General features: G+C 46.9%; 1 protein-coding gene across 7 annotated transcripts in view; it reads right to left on the reverse strand.

The window, feature by feature from the left end:
* LOC135378792 (uncharacterized) overlaps positions 1 to 19,795 on the reverse strand; it is a 160,069-nt gene that overhangs the window by 63,288 nt on the left and 76,986 nt on the right. The window lies entirely within an intron of this gene.

Consider the following 19,795-nt stretch of genomic DNA (forward strand, 5'->3'; position numbering starts at 1 on the left):
GAATCAACAAGAGTTATAGAGTGGTGTCATTTTGTCCAGTTTGCAACGATGCCAGGGCCGCTCTCAGGGTGGAGACGTTTTTGACCGAGTCCATGCCGCCGTTTGACGGCTCCGCGCCATATTGGTTCGAGCACGCCGAACAGCATTGTGATAACACGAGTGCGCTTTTTAAGTGAACGAAACATTTTGCTTGAGGCTTGTGCGACATGCGTGTTATGAGCACAACATGACGGACAGCTGTGCTTCGGTGAGCACTGGTTCGAGCGCTAAAGGACAGCGGCTAGTTCGTTTTCGCGTGACAAGGAACGGAGAAAGAAATGGGAAGCCCAAATCAAGCGAGACTGCTGGAAAGCGACGGACAACTCGAAGATATGCCAGGTAAGGTGTGATAGCATTGTTTACTATAGCTATTCAAATTCGTTCACTGTTCTCATGATCTCCCGCGCTATTTGTTGGGGACAAGCAGCCACAATAAACACTGCGTCCCAAAGTTTTACATAATTAGTGAATATCAATAACAGCAAACAGCGAACTTGGATGACTACGGATCATTCGTGTTTTCAACAGTCACTAACTGATATATATTGTATATCTGTATCGGTTCCTATTTTCTGCTATATTGGCTAGATTTAAATTGATACTAGTAGAATTGCTGGTGATACATTGTTTCATATAAAGCCTTCATGCCTTTAGGAGGCAGGCAAGCTAAATGAAACCGGATGGCTTGGTTGGGGTTAAAGCGTTCCAAAAAGTAGTGTGGTCCCTGCTACTCTGCTAAACAGTGATAGAGATGAAACCATTCATTGTTCTGAAACTATATTTTCGTGTGTGTGGGCCCAACGTAATTGTAATGTGTAATTTTAACCTCAGCTTCACTTCGATGAAACCAATTTGAAGCAAATCGCCAAGATGGACGATTGAAGTCGACTACTGTGTCAATACTGTTGGATTTCAGATTTAACTAAACATATTTTGTTCGTAGGTTGGTGTATTAAAGATTTATAGCAAAATTCTATGTCTTTTGCGTCTCATTTTCAGCTCGACCTAGCCAAAGGAAGCCTCCTTTTAAGCGGGCGCTGCCTATAGCCCGTGTTGATAGTTGACAGTTGACAGTGTTGACAGTTCACAGAGCTCGACATCTCAAGCGCAAGTCACTTGTTCTAGTGGCAGCGAATGTGACACAGTGATGAGAACGAGCTTGGAGAATCCATGGGAGATAATCTACCAGATTCAATCAATCCGGCTTGTCTGTCGACGAGTGAGCTACGAAACTCATCGAAAGACCTCCAAACGAAGCATGCAGCACTGCAGGAAATGTTATCAGTAACCAGAAAGAAACTGAAAAGTGAGTCAAAAGGTCATGAAAAATGTATGTCAATCTTAGTCTTAAGTTCCTGAAGGAGGACGAAAACAACCTCGCAGAAAGTTAACAAGGGCGGCTCCGTCAGGGGTGCAGAGACTGTGAGGAAAGCTCTCCAGTTGCAGTTTGTTTGTGGATCAACAGGCTATGATTTGCTGCTTGAGCAAGCAATGCCTCTTCCATTAAGAAGAACACTTTGCAGAAGACTTATTACATTACAACAATTACAACAATTATAATTTCAGACTTATCATTTATCAATTTATCAATCTATCAAGCAATCAATTTATCAATTATCATTTCACACTTATTACATTACAACAATTACAACAACTATCATTTCAGCCAGGTGTGGTAACAAATATTTGAAATCATGCAGGCGAAGGTAGCCACAATGAACGACATTGAGTCAGGAATGCGTATTGTTTCTAGATGAAATAGAAGTACGATGTGGAGTCAAGCTTGACCGTGGCAACGACCCGTTTCTAGGGGGCACAACACTTCCAGAAACTGACCAGCCTGCCATGTGGTGGGGCCTAAATTTATCGAGCTGTCGTAACTTGGTCACTGTGTGTAGAATTCCACACCCCAGTGATGAAGAGAGGCTGCTGCACTTTATGCCGGACGCTCCCCATGCGGTAAAAAAATATTCGGGACGTGTGTTTCGAAAGGATCTTATACAGATCAGTGATGACATTGTTTGGTAATTCAACTTCCCAAGCGCTGATGTTTTCATACGGCTTGTTTACCGTATGATCCAAGGCCAAACTTCTGAGCAACTTGTGGCTGCAAACCTCAATGAGCTGCATGTGTCTGATGGTCACTTTACGAAAATTAAAGTTTGTATAGCAGTGCAGCTATTCCGAAAAGCCCCAGCAGCTATCAGGTACTTGATACAAATGATACAAACCAAAAGCTTTCCACCGCAGTTTGAAACAACAGCATGGTTCTTTGAACTTGTGTTCCGCTGCCATACATTGATGACTGCTCGACACCCGATAGTTGCCTTAAGTTTGACGGATACAGCAAAGCACGAGGTAGTACTTTCAACCTTGAACCTTGCTTTAGACGTTATGAGGGGTGTAGATTGGAGTGCAAAACGTCCACACACTGATGTCAAAGTCACACTGTTCAAAGTCTGATGTCCACAACTGTGGTAATGAAGCTGCATTCTTTTTTCCTAATTGAATGTGGCTACAACTTTGCGCTCACCGGCAGATTAGTACAGGACTGTCTTGAGAACATGTTCTCTGTAATCAAGACGAAGGCTCCTGTGCCAAACGCGTACGAACGGAAGAGTGCACTCAAGATTGTGTCGCGCAAATGGCTCGCGGTACTTCGTCATTTCCACACGCGACAGGCCTCCGAGTTCACCACGTGGAGGTCCAGAGAGTGTGCAAAACGGAAGACACGTGCTGGACAAGATGGCCGACAACGAGATGAGCGCGCACATCAAACAACGAATTGTCATGAAGTTTCGCGTGAATGAAGGCGTAAAGTCATCTGAAATTCACAGAAGGCTTCAGGCTCAGTATGGCAACAATACACTTAGCCGCAGCAAAACGTTTGAGTGGTGTAAACGGTTCCGGGACGGCCGTGCATCAGTGCAGGACGATCCCGGTCGGGGCGGCTCAGAGCCCAGTGTCAGAGTTCCTGAGAACATGCCACTTGTGGAGCGTATGGTCCTCAAGTACCGACGAATAACATGACTCGAACTGGCTCGAAAGATGGACCTTCCTATCGGAAACTTTGAACACTATCGTTCATAAACACCTGCAGATTCGGAAAGTTAGTGCCCGTTGTGTCCCGAGGCAGCTCTCAGTGTTTGAACGGCAGAGATCACTGGAAATCTTCCAAGAGCTAAGGTATCGTTTAGACACCGAAGGACAGCCGTTCCTTGATCGGATCATCACGTGCGATGAAACGTGGGTGCACCATTTCACTTCTGAGGCTAAACGCGCATCAAAACAGTGGAAGCATCCGGGCTCGCCAGCTCCGACGCACCCCGTCTGCGGGTAAGGTCATGGTCACGGTTTTCTGGGACAAGGCTGGCGTTGTTCATGCTGATTTTTTGCCCAGTGGTTCCACCATGAATAGTGCATACTACTGCCAGGTTCTCAGGGATGTGCATAGGGCGCTGAAGCAAAAGCGGCCAGGCCTCATCCCCAAAGGATTCCTTCTCCTACAGGACAATTCACGCCCGCATACCGCGCATCTCACGACACGCACCTTCCAGTAACTTGGTTGGGAGTTGCTGCCACATCCTCCTTACAGTCCAGACCTCGCCCCCAGCGATTTGCATCTTCGGGCCACTGAAGCCGTCCCTTGCTGGCCGTCACTTCAGCTGCGATGACGAGGTCAAGAATACGGTCCGATCACGCGCCGGTAAGGATTGCTACGCTGTTGGCATCGAAGCCCTCGTGAAACGCTAGGACAAGCGCATTAGTGCAGCTGGAGATTACGTTGAAAAATAAAACTAATTTCTCGCCTGTAAGCTCATTTTACTTTTGCGAAAAATGAAAAGATCCGGTTTGACGTGAACACCCCTCGTACTTGGCTGATTTTTTGTCTACAGAGATTCCGCATACTGAGGATGGCTGCGAAGAAATTATCAATCTAGAACTAGTGCCCTCTACGGATGCATATATTTAACGCATTTGGCAGGCTTTTTAATTAAACCCATAGTTTCCACTGTGAAGCACCGTTCAGTGTGCATGCAAATGTTGATGTCAGAACAGCCTGGCTACGAGCATAGACTGGTCCAGTTAAAAGAGCACATACAGAACGGCACCAATTTGATATATGCAAGTCAGGAAGTCCTCAGTATTGTATTTCAATGTGAAAGTGTTTTCAAGTACTTTTCTGAGAGTGAAAATGTCAATTGCCTAAACAGGCCCATGAAGAAGCTCACAGAAATCTGGCTGACATTCATTCCTATACTGCTGGCCGTGTCATTCCTATAGTGAGTGTAGGTATGTCAGTCTACCAAATATTTCATGCAGTGAGCATCCAAACAATTTTGAAAAACTTCTAGACCGTTTCGTTTCTGTGAGGCTCAGGATTTACTTGCGATGGTTGAATGCTCCTGAAGTGTCAGATGTGACATATGCCAGCAGGACCGTAGCAGGGACAAACCTGCAGTAAAAGTCAAATCAAGAAACGTCTGTGTTGAAGTTCGGTAAGCGAAGTGATTTTTTGCCGTTGCTCGATTTGGTGGACTGTGGTATCTTCAAACATGCTCATACATACCTACAGGTACGTAACGTGATGTGATGGCGAAATATCACTTTACTAAGCTCGTTACTTTAATGCCCACTTTAGTGTCCCACTAAGGTGAAATGAGCGTTGTAACCCTTTCGTGTCCAGTTGCCGCAGTTTCGGTTTCGACTTATTTGTATATCGCAATTCGGGTATGGATACTTTAACGCAGGTAGGTATTTCCGGAATTGTCAAACGCGAAATGGCTTGCAACTTGGATAGTCTCTCAATCTGTCTTGTCGATTTTGCCAGGAATCCCTTCTTCGAAAAGTTAATTATGAATTTTAGCTAATTACTCATCTTGTAGGTGCACTTTTGAAAGATGCAAGTCACTGAAAAGCTTAGCCACCTGTAGGACTCGAACCCACACCATCTGAGTTCGAGCGCTACAGCTCGCTAACCTTTTCAGTGACCTCCATCTTTCATCGTTAATTTCTTAGGGAAATTGTGGCTTTGTGTGCATTTGTCCTTCCTATGTTGTTCCAACCTCAGAACATCAGTTGTCTCAGTGCACACTTTCTTCGAGAGGATGTCTGCCTGGCCGTAGAAATCAACTGGGAAAACGCTTCCCTCGTGGTTGCTGCTCAAATGCTGTTGTGTTTTAACAAACAAACACAAAATGCAAAGGCTAAAAATAGACTACCTGTGTAGATGTAGGCTTGACAATATTTAGTGCTATTTCCAGTTCATAAATCAAATTTTCTCAGTCGACCACCAGACATTTGATCCCGCGGGCGGACATATTGATGTTGCGCTGAGCCATAGACTCCACCAGTGCACCGACAGGCATGTAGCAGATTCTTGTAGATGCTCACTCGAAAACATTTTTGTTAAATAATTACGTATTTATTTAAAGCCCTCCTACCCAGGATACCAACTTGCCGCTTCTCACACCTGCGCGCCGACATGCAATGAAGACAAACCAAACCGATAATTCAATTAGCCCACATGTATCAGTACATACAACAGAACGAAGAGCATGTCGGTACTGCCTGTTTCACATGCTCTTTTGATGGAAATGTAAAAGGGTGAGGACCGATTCGGGATGCTGTCCGTGTCCGTTCTCTTGCGTTCCCATCATGTCAAGTACGTATTATATCTGATGTCTACTCAACAGAGATAAATGTAACAACTGGAAACAAGTGATAGCGAGCGGTAATTATTCTACCTGGCATATCCTGACTCTTAAATAATGTGAACATTCTCAGCACTGACGTTTCCAGTATATTTGTGTTGGCCAATGAGGCTCACCCATTTCAGGGTATGGGGACAGCGTTGCAACCTGCCAGGTTGTAATCCAAGAAGTCTGGTAATTTTTGGCTTAGTCAATTGATCGAGGTTTTTTCCGCATGTCGTCGAACACCGGAGGTGCCATGATGAGAGAGACCGGAAACTAGCGCTGAACTTCCGTGGATTCTAATAATCCAGCTAGATTCTAGAATCTAGAATTCGTGGATTCTAGAATCCAGCTTCGCGTGGATTCTAATAAACAGCGAACATAAGGAATGCGCACCATATTCCCAGAGGAAGGGTGCTTGTTATAGTGAACACACATCCTTGAGACGGCTACCTTAACAAAATGAGCTGGACAATGGTTGTTAGAGGTGACATCATTATAATGAGCCGTTGTTCGTCTGTTTCCTTGGCAGTGTGAAACGGCTATGAAGTGACCTTACTACAGCGCGTTTATGTGAGGAGCCTGAAACCGGTTAAAATCCTAAAACTGATCCATTATCACTTCGTCGTGATAAAGCAACGTATATCTAATAAATGACATTGTTCGGGTGGGTCGCGCGTGATAAAGTTCCCGACTTACCCAACAGGGAAATGAGATCGGGCATCAATTCAACTACTGCGCAAGTTAAGAGACACCAGGAGCATCACTTCCACCCAGAAACGGCTCCTTTTATCGGATGGTGACATACGGCTTACCGAAAGTGCCATAAACTGGGTGTACGAGTTGGACCTGACAGGAACACCGACATACCTGCCTTGTTGAACTCTTGGCGCCCATCATGAACGGACATTCTGTGAATTGTCGCTGAATTATCAGTCCAGATGAAATTATGGTATCCTTTGCATTGTCTTTACAAATTGTCCTGCCACAATTAGGTATGCCTATTAATGAAATTATGTCACCCATTTTATTTTATTTTATTAATTATGTCACCTCGGTGAAACATCGAAATGTACAAGTTAATGAATGATTGCCTATGCGTAGCACAGTTCCTGCCCCAATGGCAATCCTCGCCATGGAAGACATTGAGGACACATTTTTTTACTCTCGGAACTTTAGTGTCATGTTTTATGAACGATGCGTGGATGGCCACTTGTAATTTTACGAGAGTAGTATGGGATGGACTCTCGTAGTGCACAACGCTCAACTCTCCTGAACACGATTTAATTAGCAATTAACGCTAATTGGAACCCCCACATTAATCAGGACCCTCCAGGGAGTCACGACACTGATTGGTGAGCATCTAACTCATGTCCACTAATAAAAAATAAAAATGTCAACCAGCTGAGCGTTTGGCATTACGAGAGTTAATAAAAAATAAGAAATAGGTAGAATAGGTAGGTAGGTAGGTAGTTTATTCGAAAATCGACAATGCCGCGGCGAAGAAACCGCTCTGCAACACCCGCGTGACCAGCGCCCGCCATGTTGGTAGTTAGCACCCAGCAGTTGCAGAGATCGACGACAGGTGGCCACTGCAAGGCATCACACTATCGTAACACTATGTGAGAAAGACAGAACAAGTCACTAGCGGCAGGTAAAAATGGCAACACTCCTGAACTATTCTATGCATGCGAGAGAAAAGGTCTCACCGCTACTGCTAACAGCACGGCGAAAACAGTACACATCGGGGAAAAGGCTTAGGGGGAGAGATCGGTTAGGCCTAACCACAGCATCACAACACTATGCACTTAACACAAGGCGGGAACCGCTAAACATGCATCAACACGAACAAAAGGCTTGCTCACCACTAAACAAGTCTAAACATGCGAGAAAAGGCTTAAAACGAGCGCGGTCAAACATCGGCAAATCACTCGTCACTGCTAAACACAGGGGGCACGGCAAACATGCGAGAAAAGGAGCGCGGTAAAACAACACGGCAAATCACTCACCTTTTCCCCCGTGCGACTGCTCCAACCTAGAGGCAGGCAGAAACTGAGCGGGCGCTGGGACTGCGGAGCAACCGAGCGCACGTCTGCTCTCCGTGACAGCAAGCCAGCAACCGACTGGGGCGACGCACGCATGCATGGGGCATGCACGCGCGCGTGCTTTGTCCATTGACAGGAAGACTATTTATACAATCCATTGATGTGTTGGTGAACGACATCTGCTGTCTACATGACCACTAACAGTCCTTTGCTATCTTTCACTGCGATTTAATTAAACACCTCCCTCATGTGACGGTGTTCCCGTCACAGTTTTACCTTTTCGCGGCTCTATCAAACATAACATTAGCAGTTCTTCGTAGGCTGAGGCCGAGGAACGCAAGAGACGTTTACATGATGTTTATGTGGTTACCGTAGTGACAAATGGTCGACACAGCAGTTTTGCGGTACGTTTTGTATGTTGCTCATCCTGGAGATTTTTCGCTACCCGATTTCCTGTCCAAAACAGCTGCGACTTAATCAATGTTACTTCAACCATGAATTCCTTCACGAGTTGCACGTGCGTGTTAGCACACCAAGTCGTCACACGTATGAAGAATAAATACCTGACGAAATCGGCAGAAGAAACATATGCTTTATTAGAGCTTGCAGTGATTATCCTTTTTATGCAGCACATCCCGCAACACCATACGGCCCCGTCATTACTCCATTTTCTCAAATAGCCTCGTCCTCAATGGTAGCAGAACGGCCGAACCGCTGAAGCGTTGTCTTCCTAGTATTCATACGCGTAGTTATTTACGCCTGTAACTTAATGAAATTAATGAATAATTGAGAGATACATGCTGGATACGACACAGAATTGCATAAAGACTAGTTATTCAGGAGTGTGACCCTGATTTTCTGAACACTGATTTTCTCACTTAAAACCATGTTTAACACTGGACTGCATAGACCCATTGTGATTTATTTTGACAGCTTGGATTTCAAAGGATTGGAATTTGAAGGGTGGATTTCTTAGCGTGGATTTCAAAAGTTTTATTATTAAGAGTGGGTAACAGGGTACACCCTGTCAGTACGACCCCATCGATGCCATGCTCGTGGCCGTAGAAAGAGAGCACGAAGCTAGAATAGAGAATGTCGATAACTGTCCAATCGTTCTTTCAGATGACGACGACAGAGTCAGTAGTCCGCCTTTCGTAATACCTGAAACGGACGACGACGACGAACCCCTAGATGGGCACGACAATGCAGACGAATTGCTCATGTGGGAAGGGGATCAGTCGTATGCAGATTTCATGCCTCTGTCTGGTAGGGTTAGAGATGAATCACCAGATGCAAGCCCAGAATTTCAAAACAAAGATGGGCCTGTCCAGGGTCGTAGAATCGTTGAATTATGAGAACATGTCGTAGAGAATCATCCCTCCGTCATGGAGAGACGATTTCTTCCTTTCTTTGTCACAGATGAGGCATTCGACGGAACGGCTAGTAGGTACACGCTTCTCTGCTCCCTGCAAGTCGGCAACGTCGATGATTTGCGACTCCGAGCGACTCTACCGAGCATTGCTCCAGTAATCACGCGCGTCCTCGAAGCCTATCCCATGCCTTTCAAATTTTGTCTGTGCTCGAAAGCGCTCATGGTTAAGGGCGGAGCCCATGGGTTGACTTCTCATCTCCTCCACGTGAACCTTTACTTGAGAGTGGTTCATAACCGCCAAGAAAGCGAAAGCGCGATAAATGCTCCCATCGCAGAGTCCGCGCAGCGGTAACGCGTGCGCTTGGAGACTGGGAGGTCCGCGGTTCGAATCCGCGGGCCGGCTGTGCCGTCTGGGGTTTTTCCTGGGTTTCCCTCAGATGTGTAATAGGCGTATGCCGGCACAGTTCCCCTGAAGTCGGCCCATGGACGCAGCTATCCTCCCCCCGAGCGGATTCCGCTCGGTCTTCCACTTCACCCTTTCCTCTCCTCCTCTCCACCACCTTTCCCTTCCCGAGAAACATGCCGCCTAATCAGGCAGGCAGACCTCTCGGGTTCCTCCCAACGACACTCCTCCCCCCCTCCTCCTCCTCGGAACACGTAGAAAACTATGCGAGAGAAGAGTCTGGTTTCACCTCGAACGACGTCCAATGTGTCGACTTAAAACTAACACGTTTGAAACTGAAGCGGATTGGGTGCACGATCGAGCTTCCCGAGCTGCCAAAAAGGAAACGAAAGACTCTCACAAACGTCAAACTTCCGCCGAATCACGAAAACGAGTGTTTCAAGTAGCGTGCTGGCGCTCTTGCATCCGTTGAGGAACAACCCAAACGATTATGTTAGATACCGCAAGTACATGAATCCTTCGAATCCGGAGACGCCCGTAAGGTACTGGCCATCCTGCTTCCCAGTCACTTACGAAGACATTTCCCTGTGGGGGAGAAAAAACAAAATATCCGTGTACATCTACGTGTTCGACGAGCAGACGAGTTCGATAACAACAGGACGGGTTCCCTGCACGCTGTCCACTTCCTCGAGGTTAGGGAGCATTTCTATGGAATCAGGAAATTTAACACTTTCATGGGACGAAGAGACTACTTTTATTGCGAGAAATGCACGTCCGGTTACAGGACGAGAGAGGCATTGCAGCAACACGAACATCTGTGTCGAGACGTAAACGAATTGATTTTCGAAATGCCAATAGCGGGGGAGAGTGTCTCCTTCAACAAGGTACAGTACATGCATCCCTATCCCTATTTCGCGGTGTTGGACACGGAGAGCGTTTTGGAAAAGGACGCGCTCGTGAAGGACGCCGTGAGTGTGCACAGGATGAGCTCGTACTGCATCGTTGTAGTGAGAAGTTGGGACGGAAAAATACTAGCCCTAGATGGCTATTTGGGACCCAACGCGGCAGAGAAATACTTGCTCTCGCTCAAGCGATTTAGCGATCAAATCGATCGGTTGAACCGTTGTCCCTCACCATTGGTCATGAGTATGGAAGACCACTTTGGGCACGCGAGCGCTACGCACTGCGAATTTTGTGGTATCCAATTTAACCGACATACGCGAAAGGTGTCACATCACGACCACACCCCCTTTGTAGAGCCCGGTTCTTCGAATTTTGTCGCGACGCTGTGTGATACGTGTAATCTTGTGTGTCGTAATACCAAAGAACTCGTCGTGGGCGAGCACAACCTGCAATGCGATATGAGCTCCCTTCCCTGCCACATGCACGTTCTAAATCTGGGCGAGCCGTGGATCTTAGCTTCGAGTACGGAAAAGATAAGAAGGTTCAACATTGGCGATCTCCATTTCCGCTTAACCACTCAGTTTTTCAACCTGTCCTTGTTGAACCTGGTGGAAACCCTGCTCGCCAGCGGTGGAGAGGGCGCGTTTCATTGTACCCGCCAAATGTATGGTGACCGTTTCCGACGCCTCCTCAGGAAGGGTATTTACCCACACCTTCGTCGACAGTTTCAAAGCGTAAAATTTGCCCGCACTACCGTCAAAGGGAGTGCCCAAAAGTGACCTGAAGGACCAAGAGATCACGGACGAGGACTATCAGTACGCCCTCGATATTTTCGAATTGTTGGAATGTAAGAACCTCGGTGGTTCCACGCGTCTCCACGTCACGCTCGACGCCTGTCAGCTCTGCGACGTCGTGCTGTATTTCAGGAAGATTGCGCTAGAGACGGATAGGTTAGATATCCTACGCACCGTGTCCCTCGTCAACTACGCGTGGGGCAGCGCTCTGAAGCTAACCAAAGTCAAACTCGAGCTTATGAGCGAACGCGAGATGTACGAAACGATCGAGAAGGGAATCAGGGGAGGCATTTGTAACAGCTTCCACAGATACTGACGGGCCAGTCACGAGGGGTGCGACGATTACGATCCCCAGCAAGAAAATACTTTTATCCAGTACCTCGACGTGAACAGTTTGTGCCCGTACGCGATGACTTTCCATCTCCCGACAGGTCGTTTTGAATGGGTCGATCCTTCGAGGTGGAGCGAGATCGATTATCTCAACATTCCTCACGATTCAGAAGTGGGTTACGTGTATGTGGTAGACTTGTTGTATCCCGAAGAACTGCACGGGCTCAACCAGGGATTTTTTCCTGGCACACGAACAGAGTTGCGTGGACGAGAACAAACCGTTCCCCTACCAGCGACACCTGAAACATGCGTTGGCGCTGAACGCCCCTCCCACAAAGAAACTCTTGCTGACGTGCTACGACAAAGAACGCTACGTCATTCATTATGCATTGCTCGCTCTGTACGTGAGGTTGGGCATGAAAATAAAATGTGTTCACAGCATCCTCTCGTTCTGCCAAGGCAACTTTTTGCGAACCTTCGTGCAGAGAAACGACGCTTTGAGGAATGCCGTGACCACGAAATTCGAGCGACTTCTGTACAAGGCCATGTCTAACAGTACATTCGGTAAGTCGATACAAAATGTGAGACGGATGAAAAGGTACGCTATAGTCTACGACAAAAAAGCGCGCTCCGAAAGGCTAGCTCCGTCGACAGTCAGCATTTTCTCATTCTGAGTGACAAATGCATCTGGTACGAGATGAAACAGCGCCGCATCAAATGCACGGACCCCCTTTACGTGGGCTTTGCCATTCTAGAAATATCTAAAGTCTGAATGTACAGCTTCATCTACGAGTCGCTCTTTTCTTGCTTGGCGTGTCCAGTGAAATTGATGTATAGCGATACGGACAGCATAATTTTTTTCCTCACGTGTGACAGCCTGGAAGAGCAGCTGATGAAAATTGAGGACGACTTCGATCTGTCCTCCTATCAAGTGAACCACCCGCTTTTCAACGACGAGCACGCTAATCAGATGGGATACTTCAAAGACGTGACGGGATGTGGTGTTATTCTAGGAGTCGTAGCCATCCGAGCCAAAATGCACAGCATTCTCTTGGCTGGGTCGCACAAACGGATCGCGAGAGCGAGAGGAGTTAAGAATGACGTGGTGAGGAAACATTTATTGCACGAAGTGTACAGAGATTCTCTGTTCAATGAAAAGACGGTCTCTCAGAAGCAGTGCACCATCCAGAGTATAAAGCAAACGATGTACACCATTTCCAGACTCAACAAGAGCTTTGTCCCCTATGACGACAAACGCTATCTCGTGGATGCCGTACACTCCTTCCCTTATGGAAGCTGCGAATACGGTAAGCTTTTCTGGTGTTTTGACGCGTATCGCATTACGATAGTACTCCCTCTTTGTGCAGCAACGGAGAACCCGGAAGAGCCCGAGACCGTCGACGTCAGGCATTGAGTGACCGTGGAACAAAGAGCTGCACGCACATATAATCGAGAATAAAAGTTCTAGTCGGGACATGCTTCTCTCTCTCGCAGACAGAAAAGACACGGGTCGTTGTGGCAGTGTGGAACGGAATGGGTGTACGAAAAGAATGACCATTCCGTCATCGTGCTGGTGCAGTGACCCGCGCAATGACGACGCTGCGATTAAGATTACCTGTTCCGTTTCTGGCGCGTCTGATCTCGTCATGCTGCGTTCGTGACATCAGACAAGTCAGGGAGGGTGCAGGCATTCATCGACCAACTCTTTTGTATGTATTCAATAAACATGTTTCAGTGAAATAAAACACAGAGTCTCGTCAAAGTTATTCGGACTGTTTAATGCGTTGCATGTCGATAACCAAGCAGTATTTCAATAAATCAATGACAAAGTTCACGATGTAGGCTGCTTCCAAATGTCGCTGCCCCGCAGGGCGTGCTTAATATGAGCGATGGCACGAGCGAGTAGGTCCACGATGTCTGCAGCGATGTAGTTGAATTCTGCGTTCGCCAGACTCACCAGTCATCAGTCCCAGGGGTCCGTCCGGAACCCTTATGCAGACGTTCTTGTAACGGGCGTAGATCCGACGCACCATCTCCTGCGGCGGCCCCGCCGAGATCTCTCCTACATTGCCAAAGCCTACCATGTCTATCACCTAGTGAAAAGCAGTGATGACGAGCTCGTTGCGGGGACTTTCGCTGCTGAAACATTCGTTCTCCACTTCTTCCCAAGAAGCGTTTGTGCGGGAACAATTTTGTAACGAGTTGTAGCTGAACATCTTCTCGTATTGATGACGCATTTTTAAGCAAGGAGAGCGGAAAGAAGCTATTCATGAAGTGCATGACCATCACAGGACAGCAGAAAAAGCGAACAGCACATGTCTCATGGCCAAGAGTGATTGAAAGTCGTCCCCCACAAGTTTTATTCAATTACATTTACTCAGTGATTTTTCTGCGCTAGTTGACGCGCTGGTTTGGGCGGGGAAGATGGTGTGTACACTACTTCAAGTGTATATCTACCAGTATTTATTTTTTGCATGAGTCTTCTACTATGCGCAAGGGTAAATATATCGCCTTGTGACGTAAACTGTCAACTCTCAGGCAGCGAACAAAGAATTGGTTAGAAAATTACAATAATTAGATATTTTCAAGTGCACATGCACATATTAATCGCATAGGCATATGCGTCAGCACGGCCGGAGAGACGGCTGTCGTGATGGACGGCAACCACAATATATCGATCGTATCATCCCTAGCTGCGAACTGAGGTAAATAAGTTCATTCTGTAGTACTGATAGCAAAATTTCTCATGGGGTGACTGTGTCGTACTAGTGACCCGCGGTCAGGGCACACGAGAATTGTAACCAGAGGAAGTTGTGGCCGGTTACACTTCGGAGCTGATAAAACATTGGGAGTATGTGTATGCATACTCTGTTCGCTACTCAGGGCCGGTTTCACGTCAGTTCAGGAAGGGAGGTCCCATCGCCCTCCTCGGTTTTTAGTACTTCTTTATATTTAGAAGCTCATCGTACATGATGATCAACAGCGATAAAATGAATAATTTCTATTGAATATTTTTCGGGCAATATATCGAGAAAATACGACTCTGAATTCGAGTGTTTCAGTTTTGCCGTGTTCGCACGCGTATGTCTCGTAAGTTTTAAAAGGTATTGTATACTTTTATGCTTTACCATTATTAGCATATTAGCATTATGTTTTACAAAAAAAGGTTTTATGCTTGAGCATGCCTACAGGCCAGGAGTCACAGTGCAAATGTTGGCGAGCAGGTGCAACGCTGTGTGCTATAAAAAATACATGCTTCCTCGCGCAGTTTTGCTCCAACTTCGACGCATGATTTCTCTGGCTGTAGATGTTCCTCATTGCCATATTTGGTGTCAGCTCACTCAGCTTTTAACGCTCTTTCCTCTAATAACATATCGTGGGCTTACCTCCTACAGTTTTCTGCTGAAACAGGCAAATGTTAGGTGTACTTCTAAAAAAAAGCAAGGATTTTGAGCGTCCGTTTCTCAAAAAGGTCCCTTTTTGTTTCATTTATATTTTGCCAGGACATGGCCAGGACCATTCATTTTGAAAAAGCGTACACTGGCGACAAGCGCTTTGGAACGCGGCCCTACTCTGCGTGCGTTTGTGTCGGAGCCCGGTTGCGGTAACGCGGGATGGCGGGCCTCGTGTCGATCCTTCCTTTGTTCTGGCAATGCTGTCTGGCCTTAGCATTACCCGAGCTATTCGTCGGCACTCTTTTGACGCCCTGCTGATGAAAGAATTCACGCCAGGGGTTAGTTATCTTAGCAATAGCACAGTATTAGATTTCAACGCCGGAAGACCCCTGACGGTCTTCAACGGTGGTAAGCAATTAACGAGGCCTCATCTATCAGAAGCATACCTTCAAATGGAACTCGGCAAAAAGATAAAAAATAGTGCATATTAACACGCACAACGGTCCCTTTCAATTCAACCAAATGGCTTCTGTGATAGCGTCGGCACCTGCTGTGCTCCAAAGCATGGATTTCGCCCGTCCCGAAGAACGTGTCAGAGATCTTTAACATGCCCAATCAAAGACCTGAACGACGTTCCTTCTTGGGCATGGTTCAGCACTACGGCAAATACTTGGAAGGACTGATGGATATGTGTACACCTTTAAATAACATGGTCAGGGAGCGTCGTGGTCGTCTTCTGCACGCATCGAAGCTTTTGGGAGCAGCAAGGGCATGCTAGCTTCAGCGAATATATTCACGCATTACGATCCCACTAAGGAAATCTTCTTGGCAGTCGACCCTTCTCCGGAAAGTGTCGGAGCGGTTATCTACCAGCGGTTCGACGGGGTAGGTAGGCCAATCTCGTACGCGTCGAAGACACTCTCAGCTGCGTGGACAAGTACGCGCCAATTGAACAGGAAGCTTTTCCATCATTTTCGGCTTAGGAAATTCAACCAGTACGCAATCTTCTTACGGTAATTTTTAGGCGATCAAGAGGTATCCCTGTAACGACAGCAAGTAGCCTGCAACGTTGGACACTTGCCCTAATGAGTCAGAGTTTTGACATCCAGTTCAAGGGATCATCTCGAATTGCATATGCGGACGTTCCCTCTCGGCTTCCGAAAGAACTGGACAAATAACTTCACGAGGCAGCTGAAGATGGCGTTTTCAGCGTTGGAACGCACGAAATTTTTGCGGTCCAAGACTATTACTTGTCAACCCTTCCAGTCACGGATAAGGACATTGTCTCTGCCACCCTTGAGGAGCCCGTGCTAGGAAAGGTGGCGTAATGCGTTTCACGTAGATATATATATATATATATTCCATGAGTATCTGTTTTTCTACGTGCAGCCATAGAAGCCATCTTAATCTGTAAGTTTGAATTTCAAACACATCTAGCGTCATTTTTCTTATTTTTTAATGGCTGTCTTCCTCTTTTTATAATTCACTGGCTTGCACTGTGGCATTGATGAGTGCTCAGTCACCATCCCAGGTGTATATCGCTCGCTGAGTGACCCCTGGTTTGCCAATCCCGAACGATGCGCAGCTACCCAGGGCCGACGAGCCGCAAACACGGCGAAACACGTGTCCTCTGGTGCTGTCGCATCGTTCCATGAGTATCTGTTTTTCTACGTGCAGCCATAGAAGCCATCTTAATCTGTAAGTTTGAATTTCAAACACATCTAGCGTCATTTTTCTAATTTTTTAATGGCTTTCTTCCTCTTTTTATAATTCACTGGCTTGCACTGTGGCATTGATGAGTGCTCAGTCACCATCCCAGGTGTATATCGCTCGCTGAGTGACCCCTGGTTTGCCAATCCCGAACGATGCGCAGCTACCCAGGGCCGACGAGCCGCAAACACGGCGAAACACGTGTCCTCTGGTGCTGTCGCATCGTTCCATGAGTATCTGTTTTTCTACGTGCAGCCATAGAAGCCATCTTAATCTGTAAGTTTGAATTTCAAACACATCTAGCGTCATTTTTCTTATTTTTTAATGGCTTTCTTCCTCTTTGTATGTATATATATATTACGAACGCTAGACAGAGCTCATGATCCACGAGGGATGCATACCCTGGGGAATGCGCACAGTTGTGCCTACCAAGCTGAGGCACAAGCTTCTGAATGTTTTGCAGGACCAGTGGTGGATCCAGGGGGGGGGGGGGGGGGGGGCGATCGGTTTATACATTCGGTACAACCCCAAAACGTCGGTTTTAACCGAAACGTCTGAAACCGAAACGGTTAACCGAGACCGAAAAAAAAACAAAAATAAACGAGTGTCCGGATCCGCCCCTGTGCATGACTACCATCTCGGCCAGTCAAAAATGAAGATGTTTGCAGGTTCGTACGATTGCAGGTTTGCAGGTTAGATCTTGATAAGGTAATTGAATCCAGGATCCGGAACTGCGACAAATGCTCGGCAGTGACTGGGCAAGAGATTCCTATTCTCTCACGTCAGTGGGAGCAACCTCACAGGGCTTTGGTCTCGTCTTCGGGCAGGTTTCGCATAGCTTCAAGGGAGGCACTATTTGATTATTATCCATATTATTGGCGTCGTCCATGACACATGACATCGTCCAGATGACTGGTGCCAATGCTCCGGTAACAATCGGTGCTTTTTGACATTTTTGTCCAAACCGATCCACCAGAAGCTCTCGTCAGAGACAATGAACCGCCATTCACGAGTTTGGCCTTCAAAGATTTTTCGACACAACGAGGAACGAGGAGGAGAAAAGGAACGACGAATGACAGCTTTCTCAATCCGCTGTACCATCCGCAGTCAAATGGTGTGGAAGAAGATTTCCTGATGAATTCCAAGACTGCTTTGTGTCGATTCGAACAGGAAGGAGATAATGACAGACTACGCCACTTTCGTTTTAAATTCAGCGTGGCCCCGCACGTCATCACAGGGAGCCCTCCTCGTGAGCTGTTCAATAATAGGCACTATCATTGCGTGCTTGACATTGTCCGTCCATTTGAGTCGATGTGTTCTGCAAGAGACAGTCTGACACGGGAGCGTCAGAAGCGAATTTACGATAGGCGAACTCGGGAGCAGACAGTACATTGTCGAAGAAGAGGTCTGTATGCTGGGCAACCCTAGGAAGGGAGACTGGAAGACAGGGACGATTGTGGGTAGCAGGGCTTCGTTATATTTACCTTTACGGCTGCTTATGGGAAAGTGCAGAGTCCATAAAAATCAACTAAAACGAAAATAAACTGTGGACACAAGGAGATATTCGAAGGACACCCCGGCTTCCGATGTACGGCGATGTACTACAGCGGTGGACGCTCCTAATGAAGACTTCCCCTTGCCGTTTGCGGAAGTTGACGGGACGTCACGCGAGACCTTCTCGGCGGCGTATTCTCATCCCCACCGCTGTCAAGCCTCACCAACACAGGTCACAGCTTGAGAACAACGCCACGGGCGGTCATCACTCGTTACGCAGCCGTCGAGCACAGGAGAGATAAGGCGTTGCTCAAAGGAGAAGTGCGTGGTAGAGCTTGAGGTGATAAAGCTAAGGTTGATTTGCTCGCGGTTTGTTGTAGACTGTTTGCACGCTTGCTTGCTGCTCCGCGCTGCGTTCCAGTGGCGGCTCCATCTCGGAATCAACGTTGGTGTTGCTGCTCAACGTCTCTACTACTTATGACACCCTTGACGTACAGTTGACTTGTGCAAACATCAGGGTTATATCGTATGAGCACGTTCTGTCGTTACCACACAAAAGAAGTGTTCCTTCGATCCCTTGTATACGCCCATGTAAACGTTAGCTTGTGCATTACATTTTTTAATGATTATTTGTGTCTCAGTTTCGACAAAAGCTATCCAATTCATTGAGACCGTATACGTTACTCAGTTGCGACGCTCACATGCTACGGGACTATCGCAGAAGAAACCCGAAAATGGTATGACCTGCATGCTAACAACTCCACATTCCGTAACACATGCTATGTCACTCTTGTTAAGCAGATAATCCCTGCTTTGCCTCCTTAGGTTCTAAAATGAGTCCTCCGTTCGCTCCACTCGCGGCGTTTGTAAACAAATTCCGATGTCGAAAACTTTTTTGCCTACTTTTCAGAGTTGAGGTGCACAGTATGGGATGCCCAGGAGATCAAATTAATTCATTCCATGAAGCACGTCAACTTGTCCATATGAAAAACTGAAATAAATTAACGTTATTCGCCCTACACCGGAGTCCGTACGGTCCACTTCCTCGAGAGACCTGGACGCCTCCGCCAGCTTGTAATTTCGGGGCGCCACCTGTATGTCATTGAAGTCGCGAATGCAACGATAAGGTAAGTTCTTGACCACATAAGATTGGGCCTCATACTGACTAATGCCCTGCGTAGAAATTGAACTAATCTGCTTCTCATGTGGAATGTCGCCAATTACCTTTCGCCCCTTATGTCTTCAGCGGTCCTCCCACGCTCCCCCAGTCGTGGTGTTTGATCATGGCGTACGACTTTTTTCTTCTTATCCCTTTCGTGCTCATCCTAACATGGTGTACTTTTTAGGAGGATACAATAGCGTGAAAAGTGACGTCACAACCTCGAGACACTCCAGTGACAATCACATGAAGAAGCGTCAGAGCAAACGGAGATGACTTCCCTCACGTTGACGTGTATAGGTCGGCAGTGGTGAAAAACTCGTCGCTTCTTTCACTATCACGATCATATTTTTTTTATTCCGTGTTACGCTGCGAAGCAACTCCAGCTATGAGCGGCGTACATCTGTGGATAGATGGAGAGAGGGCAGCAATGACGAGTGGGGGACAGGGGAGAT

Source organism: Ornithodoros turicata, chromosome 1 (genome assembly GCF_037126465.1).
Source record: "Ornithodoros turicata isolate Travis chromosome 1, ASM3712646v1, whole genome shotgun sequence".
Classification (NCBI taxonomy): domain Eukaryota; kingdom Metazoa; phylum Arthropoda; class Arachnida; order Ixodida; family Argasidae; genus Ornithodoros; species Ornithodoros turicata.